We start from the raw sequence: 11,919 nt of genomic DNA on the forward strand, positions 1-11,919 counted from the left end.
GAGACAGGGAGGGGGATTAGAACAGGGGGATGGGGAGTGGAGGGAGTTACAGACAGGGAGGGGGGTTTGAACAAGGGGATGTGGAGTGGAGGAGGTTACACAGGGAGGACGGGGGTTTGAACAGGGGGATGGGGAGTGGAGGGAGTAACTGATGTAGAGAAGGCCCTGTGAACTCCAACTGTGTGAGGAAGTGGTTTGCAATTAATATTTTTCATGGAATTTCAAAGCAAAGGGATATCAGATTGCACTTCAAGCAAATATTTATCTCTTCCTCATGACGGAGGGAGTGTCACCTAAAATTCCACCAGGCTCAGCAATTATTCCACCCAGACTGAGACTCTTCTCTCGTTAGCATCAACAGGGGGTTAATTTGTAAGATCAGAAGATCAAGGAACACAAGTAGGTCATTCGGCCCCGTCGGGTCTGTTCCACCCCTCCACCCTGAGCTGAATCGTTCTCACCTCTCGTTCCAAATTCCGGCCTTCTCCCCCTATCCCTTGATCCCCTGATTCATTTGATACCTGTCAATCTACTCCTTAAACTCCCCCAATGATCCGGACTCCACGACTGTACGTGGAAACGAACTCCACAAATCCGCAACCTTCTGGCTGAAGAAATTTCTGCTTTAAATGGGTCCCTTCTCATTCAAAGACGGTGCCCTCTTGTCCTGGATTCACCCGCCCAGGGGAAACATCTTATTCCCATCGACTCTGTCCAATCCTTTCAGCGTTCAAGAGTGAGGTCCCCTCTCGTCCTTCAATACTCCAATGAATCCAGTCCGAGAGCTGCTAACCGTTCCTCCTATGTTAGCCCCTGCATTCCAGGAATTGTCCTGGTAAACTTTCTCCGGACTCTCTCCAACATCAGTACATCCCCTCGAAGATCAGGGGCCCCAAACTGCACACTGTTCTCCAGATGAGGCTCCATCGAGCCTCATCAACCCCTCTTTACCCTTTGACACTATTGCCCTTGAAATGAACGCCAACAGAGCATTCCCTTTCTGTACTGCCGATCCAACCTGGTGGGGCACCTTTAGGGTATCCTGCACGAGGACCCTCACATCCCGAACTTTGAATTTTCTCCCAAATCCAAACGATAATCTGCCTGTCTAATTCCTCCTGCAGAATTCCCGACCGTGCACATCTCCACGTTGGATCTCGTCTGCCGTTTCTTTGCCCACTCTCCCAAGCTGTCTGAGCCTCTCTGCAACCTTTCGGTTTCCTCAACACCTCCTGCTCCACCACCGATCAGTGTTGTCTGCAAACTTGGCCACAAAACTCTTTGCTCCATAATCTAAACTGTTGTAAAAAGAAGCAGCCCCAACACAGACCCCTGAGGACCTCCACCAGTCGCTGGCAACCCACCAGAACAGGATCCCTTTATTCCCACCCTTTGCTTCCTGCCTGTCAGCCAATGCTCCACCTAGTCTAACACCTTTCCTGTAATTCCACGGGCTCCCACCTTATTGAACAGCTTCTTATCGAAAATCCCAGTCCACGGCATCCACAGCCTTTCTTGTGTCCATCCATTAAGTTGGCCAGGCAGGCTCTTCCCTTCATGAACCCCTGCTGGCTTGGACCTATCACGTCGCGCCTTTTGAGGTATTTCATGACCTTGTCCTTGAGGATCGGCTCCAGTAACTTTCCAACTGCTGATGTCAGGCCTATCATTTCCCTTTCTCTGCCTCCCTCCCTTCTTAAACAGCGGGATTATCTTTGCGACCATCCAGTCCTTCGGAACCATGCTATTGATTTCTGGAAAAATCTTTTCCAGTCTCCAAACCCACCTCTTTCAGATCCCATGGGTGCACCTTGTCCGGTCCCGGAGAATTATCTATCTTTGATCCGTTCAGGTTACTAAGCACGATCTCTCTAGTAATCCTGACTGTATTCCCTGAGCGCCCCCTGACTGTCAGGTCTAGTGCTAAGGTCTTCCTCAGTGAAGACTAACGCAAAATACTCATTTAGTCCTCTCCCGTCCCTTTGTCACCCATTATTATTTCTCCAGCATCATTTTCAATCGGCCCCATATCTGCCCGTGTCTCCTTTTTACTCTTTACATATTTAAAAGAAACTCTTAGTATCCTTTTGTAGGTTATTGGCCAACTTCCTTTCACAATTCATCTTTTCATTCCCAATGCCTTTCTCTGCCTCATTCTGTTTCCCGGTCCTCTGTTTTCCCACTAATTTTTGCTTCCTTCTTTGTCCTCCCTTTGGCTTTTATTTTAGCCTTAATCTCTCTCTCATTAGCCACATTTGTGCCATTTTTCCCATTCATAATTTTCCTTTTTTCTTGGAATAAATCTGTCCTGCGCTCTTTTTATTTCTTGTAAAATTATCTGCTAATTAGATAGAGAACTCCTGCCCATCACAATAAACATCTTCCGTCAGGGGAAAGACCCTCTCCCATCACCCAAGGGGAGTTAGTCCACATACACCACATCCGCTGCATCGATCTTCTGCAGGGAGTGCGAGACAACACTCTCCTCTTGCCCAAGGGATAGTTAGTCCATGTACACCAAATCCACCACATTGAACCTCCACCAGGAGAATGAAGGGACCCTCTAACCTTGCCTGAGGGGGTGTTAGTCTATGTACACCACATCCACCACATTGATCCTCCACTGGGAGTGTGAGGGGTCCCTCTAATCTTGCCTGAGGGGGTGTTCATCCATGTACACCACATCCACCACATTGATCCTCCACTAGGAGTGTGAGGGAACCCTCTCCTCTTGCCCAAGGGGGAGTTACTCCATATACACCACATCCGCCGCATCGATCCTCCACAGAGAGTGTGAGAGAACATTCCGGTGGAGGATGAGGAAGTCCTTGTACACCACATCCGCTGCACCCCAGATCAATCCTCCACAAGGAGTGTGAGGGAACCCTCACTGAGGAGAAGTTAGTCCTCGTACGCCACATCGATCCTCTACCAGGAGTGAGGAAACCCTCTCAGCTCATCTGAGGAGGAGTTAGTCTGTGTACATCATATCCACCTCACCCCAACATCTAATGATGATAACTGCACCCTCCAAAAACAATTTAAACATCACTGTTTTCTAACAACTCACCACGAATCAACGTGATAACTCCAGGAATTCATTGGTCAAAACAACAAACAGTTCAGTGGGGAGAATGTATGGATCAATGTCTGGTGAGACCATACTTGGAGTATTGTATTCAGTTCCGGTCACCTCATTACAGGAAGGATGGGGAAGCCACGGAGAGGGTGCAGAAGAGATTCAGTAGGATGGATTGGAGAATGTGTCCTATGAGGCCAGGTTCACAGAGCTAGGACTTTTCTCTCTGGAGCATAGAAGGATGAGAGGAGACTTGATAGAGGTTGGCAAGATTTTGAGAGGCAGAGACAGGGTGGACAGTCAGCACCTGTTTCCCAAGGGTGGAGGGGGTGGGAGAGAAAAAGAAGGTTGTGAGGGAGTGATTGGTGAACAGGTGTGTATGGGTCAGCACAACCTTGTGGGACAAAGGGCATGTTATGCCCCTGCTCATGACGATAGCTGAGCGCAGGTTAGATGGACGAAGATTTGTCAGAGGCATGTCTGATGTCTTGTGTAGGTTGGAGAAGATGGAGGGAGGGAGAGAGAGAGAGAGCGAGAGAGAAAGAGGGAGAGGGAGAGGGAAAGTGACAGAGAGAGGGGGCGAGAGTGACAAAGAGAGAGATAGTGTGAGTGACAGAGAGAGAGGGAAAGAGGGAGAGAGAGAGAGGGAAAGAGGGAGAGAGAGAGAGATGGAAAAAGAGAGACAGGGAAAGAGAGAGAGAGAGAGAGAGAGAGAGAGAGAGAGAGAGAGAGAGAGAGGGTATTCTTGATTTCACGGAATATTCCAGAACAATACAGGCCCCTTTGACCCACAATGTTGCGCCGATCCATATCAACTTTCTGAACAATCTAACCTTTCCCTCCCTCACACCCACAACCCTCTGTTTATCTTCCATCTTCCACCCACAACCCTCTGTTTATCTTCCATTCTCCCTGTGGAGAATGTGGTGTACATGGACTAACACCTCCTCGGGCAAGGTTAGAGGGTCCCCTCACACTCCCGGTGGAGGATCAATGTGGTGGACGTGGTGTACATGGATGATTGATGAAATCCATTGTGCCAAAATCTCTCTTTACAACCCTGTCCACCTATGACACCACTTTCAGGGAATTATGTATCTGCAATCCCAGATCCCTCTGCTATCTGTCCTGGGAACCAGGCACTGGCAACCCATTGTATCTATAATCTTATAGAACTCCTTGAAGTCTCCTCTAATATTTCTTCACTCCAAAAAGAAAACCACCCTCAGCTCATTGGCCACGTTCTAGACAGCATCCTGGTCAATCTCCTCTGCGTCCACATCCTTCCTGTGATGAGGTGACTAGAAGTGAACACAATACCCCAAATTTGTTCTCACCACCAATACCAGAAGCTGCAACATGACCTCACGGCTTTTGAACTCGATCTCCTGATGAGGAGGCAAACATTTATTGGCTTCAGGCCCCAGCGCCATGCTGAGACTGTGAACAAAGCCAGGCACAAGACTTGCACATTGGAATTTCTTCGAAAGAATCCTACTGCAGTTCAATGCCAAAAATGTAATCCACTCACCCACGCTTTTCCCCCAGTTTGATTCTGTTTTCAATCCCAAGCTACACACTATGTCCACCCCCGGAGTGTGTGACGGGACGGGGAGAGGGAGCTTCACTCCGTGTCTAACCCCCGGAGTGTGTGATGGGATGGGGAGAGGGAGCTTCACTCCGTGTCTAACTCCCGGAGTGTGTGACTGGACAGGGGAGAGGGAGCTTCACTCCGAGTCCAACCCCTGTAGTGCGTGACGGGACAGGGAGAGGAAGCTTCACTCCGTGTCCAACCCCCGTAGTGTGTTACGGGATGGGGAGAGGGAGCTTCACTCCATGTCCAACCCCTGGTGTGTGTTACAGGATGGGGAGAGAGAGCTTCACTCCGTGTCCACCCCCGGAGTGTGTGACAGGACGGGAAGAGGGAGCTTCACTCAGTGTCCATCCCCGGAGTGTGTGACAGGACGGGAAGAGGGAGCTTCATTCAGTGTCCATCCCCGGAGTGTGTGACAGGACAGGGGAGAGTGAATTTCACTCTGTGTCCCACCCTGGGAGTGTGTGTTAGGACAGGGGAGAGGAAGCTTCACTCTGTGTCCCACCCCAGGAGTGTGTGACGGGACGGGGAGAGGGAGCTTCACTCCGTGTCCAACCCCTGGTGTGTGCTACAGGATGGGGAGAGAGAGCTTCACTCCGTGTCCACCCCCGAAGTGTGTGACAGGACGGGAAGAGGGAGCTTCACTCCGTGTCCACCCCCGGAGTGTGTGACAGGACGGGAAGAGGGAGCTTCACTCAGTGTCCATCCCCGGAGTGTGTGACAGGACAGGGGAGAGGGAATTTCACTCTGTGTCCCACCCTGGGAGTGTGTGTTAGGACAGGGGAGAGGAAGCTTCACTCTGTGTCCCACCCCAGGAGTGTGTGACGGGACGGGGAGAGGGAGCTTCACTCTGTCCTATGCTGTGAGTGAAAGAAGGCAGTAAATAGAGAGAGGAAGGGGGGCGGCTGAGTTGTGAGAGGAGGAGGATGTGAGGGGGGAGGAGAGGGAGAAGGGAGTGAAAGGGGCGAGGGGAGGGAGAAAGGAGTGAGAGGGGGAGGAGGGAGAAGGGAGTGAGAGGGGAGGAGAGGGGGAAGGGAGTGAGAGAGGGGGAGGAGAGAGGAGGAGAGGGGGGAAGGGAGGGGGAAGGAGAGGGGGAAGGGAGGGGGAAGGGAGTGAGAGAGGGGGAGGAGAGAGGGGAGTGAGAGGGGAGGGGAGGGAGTGAGAGGGGGAGGAGAGGGGGAATGGCAGTGAGAGGGGGAGGGAGTGAGAGAGGGGGAGGGAGTGAGAGAGAATTCACAGGAAGTCGATGGACTGGAATTTATGTGAGAGGGTTGTGCAAAAAGAGAAAGTTTTGTGAAAGTGACCGGGAGAGGCTGGTGAAATCGATGCCCCCCACCCCCCCCCCCCCACCCTCCTCAGCTTTTGTATTTCCCCTGACAATCCCCTATGAGGCACCATTTACATCGTTTCCTGACAGGCCCCTATCGACTGACGGAATCATCACTGGATCGTGGTGGGGGGGGGGGGGGTGTTGGAGAGAGAGAGGGGGGAGAGAGGGAAAGAGGAAAGAGAAAGTGGGGGGAAGGGAGGGAGGGAGAAGTGAGAGAGAGAAGAGGTAAGGGAGAGTGGGGCGGAAGAGTGGGGGAGAATAGTGGGGAGAGAGAGTTGTGGGGAAAGCGGGGTAGTGGGGAGAGAGTGGGGGAGAGAGGGGATGAGTAGGGGAAGAGGGAATGAAGGGAGATGGAGAGGTGGAGGGGAAGAGAGGGGGATGGGGAGACTGGGGAGAGGAGGAGGGGGAGAAGGGGTGGGGGAAGGGAAGGGGAGAGAGGGAGAGAGGAAAGAGAAAGTGGGAGGGAGGGAGAGGGGAGTGAGAGAGAAGAGGTAGAGGAGGATGAGGGAAGAGTGGGGGGATTGCGGGGAACAGTAGTGGGGAGGGAGGTAGGGGAGAGAGAGGGAAGGAGAGAGGGGAGAAGGAGAGGGAAGAGGAGGCAGGGGAGAGGGAGGGGGAAAGAGAGAGGGGGAGAGTGGCAAGAGTGATAGGGAAGGTGAAGTGAGGAGGGGGGACAGAAGAGGGGAGTGAATAAGAAATAATAAAGAAATTAGATAGGAAATTGAAAGTGATGATGCAATTTGAGAAATAGATGACTGGGACATGTGTCATCAGCTTTTCTTTCCCAAGGCTGGTCTGTCGTGGTATAAAAAGGTAAGATTCTTTTGCAAACTCTCAGACACACACACTCACACACAGGAGCCAGGGGTCAGAGTGCCTCTGAAGCAGCCAACGGTCTGGGACAGCGGTTATCACTCCCGGACATGCACAGTGAGTGTGGCACATCCCAAGCGGAGAAGGCGTGGGGGTAGTGGTGGAGGGAAGGAGGGGCAGATTTGGAAGGGGAGAGAGAGAAAGTAGCGAGGGGGATGGTGCTCTGGGCCCTGGGGAGGGTGGGCCTGGATTATGGGCCCCGGTCCCAGAAAATATGCATCTCCCTCTGACAGTGCGGCTCCCTCAGTCCCGGCCCAGGGAGGGTGGGCCTGGATTATGGACCCTGGTCCCAGAGCATATGCATCTCCCCCCGACAGTGCGGCTCCCTCAGTCCCGGCCCCAGGGAGGGTAGGCCTAGATTATGGGCCCTGGTCCCGAAGTATATAAATCTCCCCCGACAGTGCGGCTCCCTCAGTCCCGGCCCCAGGGAGGGTGGGCCTGGATTATGGGCCCTAGTCCCAGAGTATATCTCCCCCCCAACAGTGTGGCTCCCTCAGTCCCGGCCCCCCCATCCTGGAGTATAAACATCTCAGGAGATTAAATAATTCTTTAGCTAACCTAGTTTGGGATCTCCTGGGCGAATGATGCTGCAGTTTGTCACAGGGATACATTCATCAGTTAACCAGCTCTTCCTCCCCCTGCCACTCTCCCCATTCTTCTTCCTCTCTCCCCTCCCCAGGTTTGGGGAACCTGTCTACTACCTGGCTGCCCTGACCCTCTCTCCGTGCCCTCAGAGCACACCCAACCACTCGGCAGATATCAGGGGCCACTGGAGCGCAAGTTGCCACGGTCCTCCACACCCGGGGTGAGGGAGCTCCTACACCAATACGTGAGTCTGGGATACCGGGGGGGCGGAGGGGAGGATGGGGATGGGAGGGTCTAATATGGGGGGATGCGGCGGATGTAGGGTACATGATTAACTCCTAGAAGAACTCCCTGAGGGTTCCATCACACTACCAGAGGAGGATTGATGCGGCGGATGTGGGGTACATGGACTAACTCCCCTCTGAGAGAGGGTTCTCTCACACTACCAGAGGAGCATGATGCAGCGGATGTGGGGTACATGGACTAATTCTTCCTGGGAGAGGGTTCCCTCACACTCCTGAAGGAGATTGATTTGGGAGGTGCAGTAGATGTGGTGTACATGGACAAACACTCTCCCAGGAGAGAGAATAGGGTTCCCTCACAACCCCTGAGGAGGATCGATGTGGTGGATGTGGTATACATGGACTAATCCCCTCAATCCCTGTGGAGGATTGATCTGGGCAGTGCAGCAGATGTGTGCACAGACTAATTCCACAACCCCTCAGGAGAGGGAGAGAGGTTCCCCTACCCTTTCTGTAGAGGACTGATCTGGGCAGTTCGGCGAATGTGGTGTATACAGACCAACTCCACCACCCCCAGGAGAGGAAGAGGTTCCCCACCCTTCCTGTGGAAGGACCGTTCTGGAAGTGCGGCAGATGTGGTGTATACAGACTAACTCCACCACCCCAGGAGAGGGGAAAGGCTCCCCCACCCTTTCTGTGAAGGACGATCTGGGCAGTGCGGCGTATGTGGTGTGCATAGACTAACTCCAAAACTCCTCTCTCCACCCGTGCAGGAAGAGGAGCAGCTTCAGGGGATATCGTTGAAGGGCAGTCACAGCTCCCTCCCTCCCCGTCCTGTTAGGTCGGGCATCTGAACTGGAGTCAGTGCAGGTAACCCCCCTCCCTAACCACCGTCACACTTCCGCCGAACTCTGTAACATTCAATCCCCGCAAAACACAGCACCCTCCCTCCTCCGTCTCCCTCACTGCCTCCTTTCTCTCCCACCTCTCCCTCCTTTCCCTCCCTCTCTCTCCTTTCCCCCTCTCTCCCCTTCCTTCTCACTCCCCTTACTCTCTCCCCTCACCCTTCCCCCTCGTCTCAACCGCTCTCCTGTCTTTCTCTCACTCTCCCTCTTCTTCCTCCCTCTCACCCCCACTCCTCCCCTCCCCTCCCTCTCCTCCCTTCCTCTTCACTCCAACCCTCTCATTTCTCAATGCCTCTCCTGCCTCCTTGTCTCTCTCCCTCCTTCTCTCACCCCTCCCTCCTCACCCCATCTCTCCTTCATCTATCTCAACCCATCTCTCTCTCCTCATCCCCTCTCCCCTGCCATCTCCATCGCCCTCCTTCCCCTCCACCCTCCTCTCCACATCGCCCTTTCGCACTCACTCGTCCTCCCCCCATCTCTCTGTTACACTAACTGTCCCTTTCCCAACATTACCAGGCTGAGAGAAGCTTGCCAAAGATCCAGAGGTCCCTCCGCATCTATGAGTTTCATCTAACGTGGCTCCGGGGAACGAGACTAATGGCACAAAGTCGACTTTATCAACAAAATCACAGAGGTTCTCAAACTTCTGCAGAACCTTGCTCACCGTGTGGAAACTGAGGTATGGGGGGAAATGTATATACTGTGGGACCGAGGCTCATAATCCAGGCCCACCCTCCCCGGGGCAGAGACTGAGGAGCCGTACAGTCAGGGGAGATGTATATACTCTGGGAAGGGTTCATAATCCAGGTCCACCCTCCCCGGGGCAGGGGACTGAGGGAGCCACACTGTTGGGGGGAGTAGTGTGGAGGCTGAGATTTATGCACTGACTTTGATCTGCCCCTCCACAGATGCTGATGATGAATCTGCCATGGGACGCATTCATCCCCATGTCGCTCACCGAGGGGAAGGATGTGGTCGACGCTGAAGGCTGGGTTCATCATTCTCCGCGACCTGCAGTCGTTCTTGCGGAAGACCACGCATGAGCTTCGTGCCCCTCTCCCCTGAGTGGTGAAGAAGGAGGGAGGGAGGAGCGGAAGAGAGGTGTGGTTGGATAAGGAAGTTGGTGGGTGGATTTCCCACTCTCCCCTCCATCTATCACCCTGTCCTCACTCTCTCACCCTGTCTCCCCCCTTTCTATCCCCCCCTTCCCCCCCCCCACTTTTTATAATTTAAACGTCACTTCTTTTGTTAATTTATTAATTTAATACCCTAGCGAGGTTTTGTTCGATTGTCCCCCTGAGGAAGTTGTAGGGATGCTCTCAAACACCAATTGGCCCCAAACAGGACCAGTCCCTGAGCCAAGCCTGACACTCAGCCAAGGCCACGAGGTAAAGGATAAGTCCTCAAACTGGGCCTAGAGGGGCAAGCAGGCCTCAGAAGGGCCCACAGGTACAGAATAAGGCCTGGATCTTTCCTGCAGCTTGCAGAGGAGAGATACACCTATAATCTTGCGCTAAAGAAGTCAAGAACCCTATATGGGCCTTTCATAGATCAAAGTATTGGGTGCTGGAGTTAGGATTTGATAATGAAGTTATACAAGACATTGGTGAGGCCAAATCTGGAGTATTGTGTGTAGTTTTGGTCACCAAACTACAGTAAAAATATCAATAAAATAGAAAGAGTGCAGAGAAGATTTACTTGGATGTTGCCCGGACCTTCAGGAACCGAGTTACAGGGAAAGGTTAAACAGGTTGGGGCTTTATTCCCTGGAGTGTGGAAGAATGAGGGGAGATTTGATAGAGGATGTTGCTGGATCTTCAGGAACTGAGTTACAGGAAAGGTTAAACAGGTTGGGACTTTATTCCCTGGAGTGTGAAGAATAAGGGGAGATTTGATAGAGGATGTTGCTGGGTCTTCAGGAACTGAGTTACAGGGAAAGGTTAAACAGCTTGGGACTTTATTCCCTGGAGCATAGAAAAATGAGGGAGATTTGATAGAGGGATTTAAAATTATAAGGGGGATGGACAGAGAAAATGTAGGTCAGCTTTTTCCACTGAGGGTAGGTGAGAGACCAACCAAAGGGCACGGGTTAAGGGTGAAAGGTGAGAATTTTAGGGGAAACATCTTCACACAGAGAGGGATGGGAGTGTGCAATGAGCTGAAGTGGTGAACAAGGGCTCGATTTGGACATTTAAGACTAATTTGGATAGGTACATGGATGGGAGGGGTACAGACTGGTGCAGGGCAATGGGACCCAGAAGAGGGGGAGGGGGGGAATAAATAGTCGACGCAGACTAGATGGGCCAAAGGGCCTGTTTTCTGTGCTGCAATGCCCTGTGGTTCTAAACAACCAATTAGGCCAAGAATGAGGCCTGGATCTTCCTGCAGCCTCCCAGAGGGACGTAGACAAAGGCACGGACCATGGGAACCGCGTTATTTAAGGCACTGAAAACAGAGTATATTCAAGAATTCAAATTTTATTTTAAATGCTCAGTATTTAAATGATTATTTATACGACTAAGTTAATTTATTTATTGAGCGAATTATTTAATCAGATGGGAACTATCCCAGTGTATGCCAGAAATGGCTTTTGGATAAACTTAGATTTAATAAAGCTATTTTTTAAAAAGCAACTTTGCTGGGTCTTGTGTTTATTCTGTGTGTGAGAGGGGAGAGAGGGGAGACGGGAGAGAGACTGGTGGAGAAAGATGGGAAGAGAGGGGAGATGAGGAGAGAGACGAAGGAGAGACTGGAGGAGAGAGGGAGATGGGGAGAGAGGGGAGATACTGGTGGAGAGAGAGAGATGGAGGAGAGAGGGGAGATGGGGAGAGACTGGGAGAGAGAGAGAGAGAGACGGGAAGAGAGACACAGGGGAAGGGGAGTGGGGTGAAAGGGGGGAGGCGGGGAGAGTGGTGGTAAAGGTGGGGAGAGAGAGAGGTGGGGAGTCTGGAGGAGAGAGAGATGGGGAGAGAGGGGAGATACTGGTGGAGAGAGGGGAGATGGGGAGAGACTGGGGGAGAGAGAGAGACGGGAAGAGAGAGACGTGGGAAGGGGGAGTGGGGGTGAAAGGGGGGAGGCGGGGAGGGAGGTGGGAGAGAGAGGTGGGGAGAGAGAGGTGGGGGAGAGAGAGATGAGGAGTGAGAGATGTGAGGGAGAGTGAGACGTGGGGAGTGAGAGGTGGGGAGAGTGAGAAGTGGGGAGGGAGGGTGAAAGAGCAGGAGAGGGGAAATGGGGGAAATGGAGGGGAGAGAGTAGTGAGGATGGGGAGAGAGAGAGAGAGAGAAAGTGAGAGAGAGTGAGAGAGAGATAGA

At 52.5% G+C, this 11,919-nt stretch overlaps 1 long non-coding RNA gene across 2 annotated transcripts; it reads left to right on the forward strand.

Annotated features, from left to right (window-relative positions):
- Positions 1-6,852: 6,852 nt before the first annotated feature.
- LOC138756417 (uncharacterized) lies at positions 6,853-9,770 on the forward strand. 2 transcript variants are annotated; one of them, XR_011353059.1, is made up of 4 exons: positions 6,853-6,933; positions 8,477-8,573; positions 9,125-9,287; positions 9,517-9,770. It is a non-coding gene; the product is annotated as an uncharacterized lncRNA (long non-coding RNA). The 2 variants fall into 2 exon arrangements; XR_011353058.1 differs by lacking the exon at positions 6,853-6,933 and adding an exon at positions 7,583-7,705.
- The last annotated feature ends 2,149 nt before the right edge of the window (positions 9,771-11,919 follow it).

Source organism: Narcine bancroftii, chromosome 3, assembly GCF_036971445.1.
Source record: "Narcine bancroftii isolate sNarBan1 chromosome 3, sNarBan1.hap1, whole genome shotgun sequence".
Classification (NCBI taxonomy): domain Eukaryota; kingdom Metazoa; phylum Chordata; class Chondrichthyes; order Torpediniformes; family Narcinidae; genus Narcine; species Narcine bancroftii.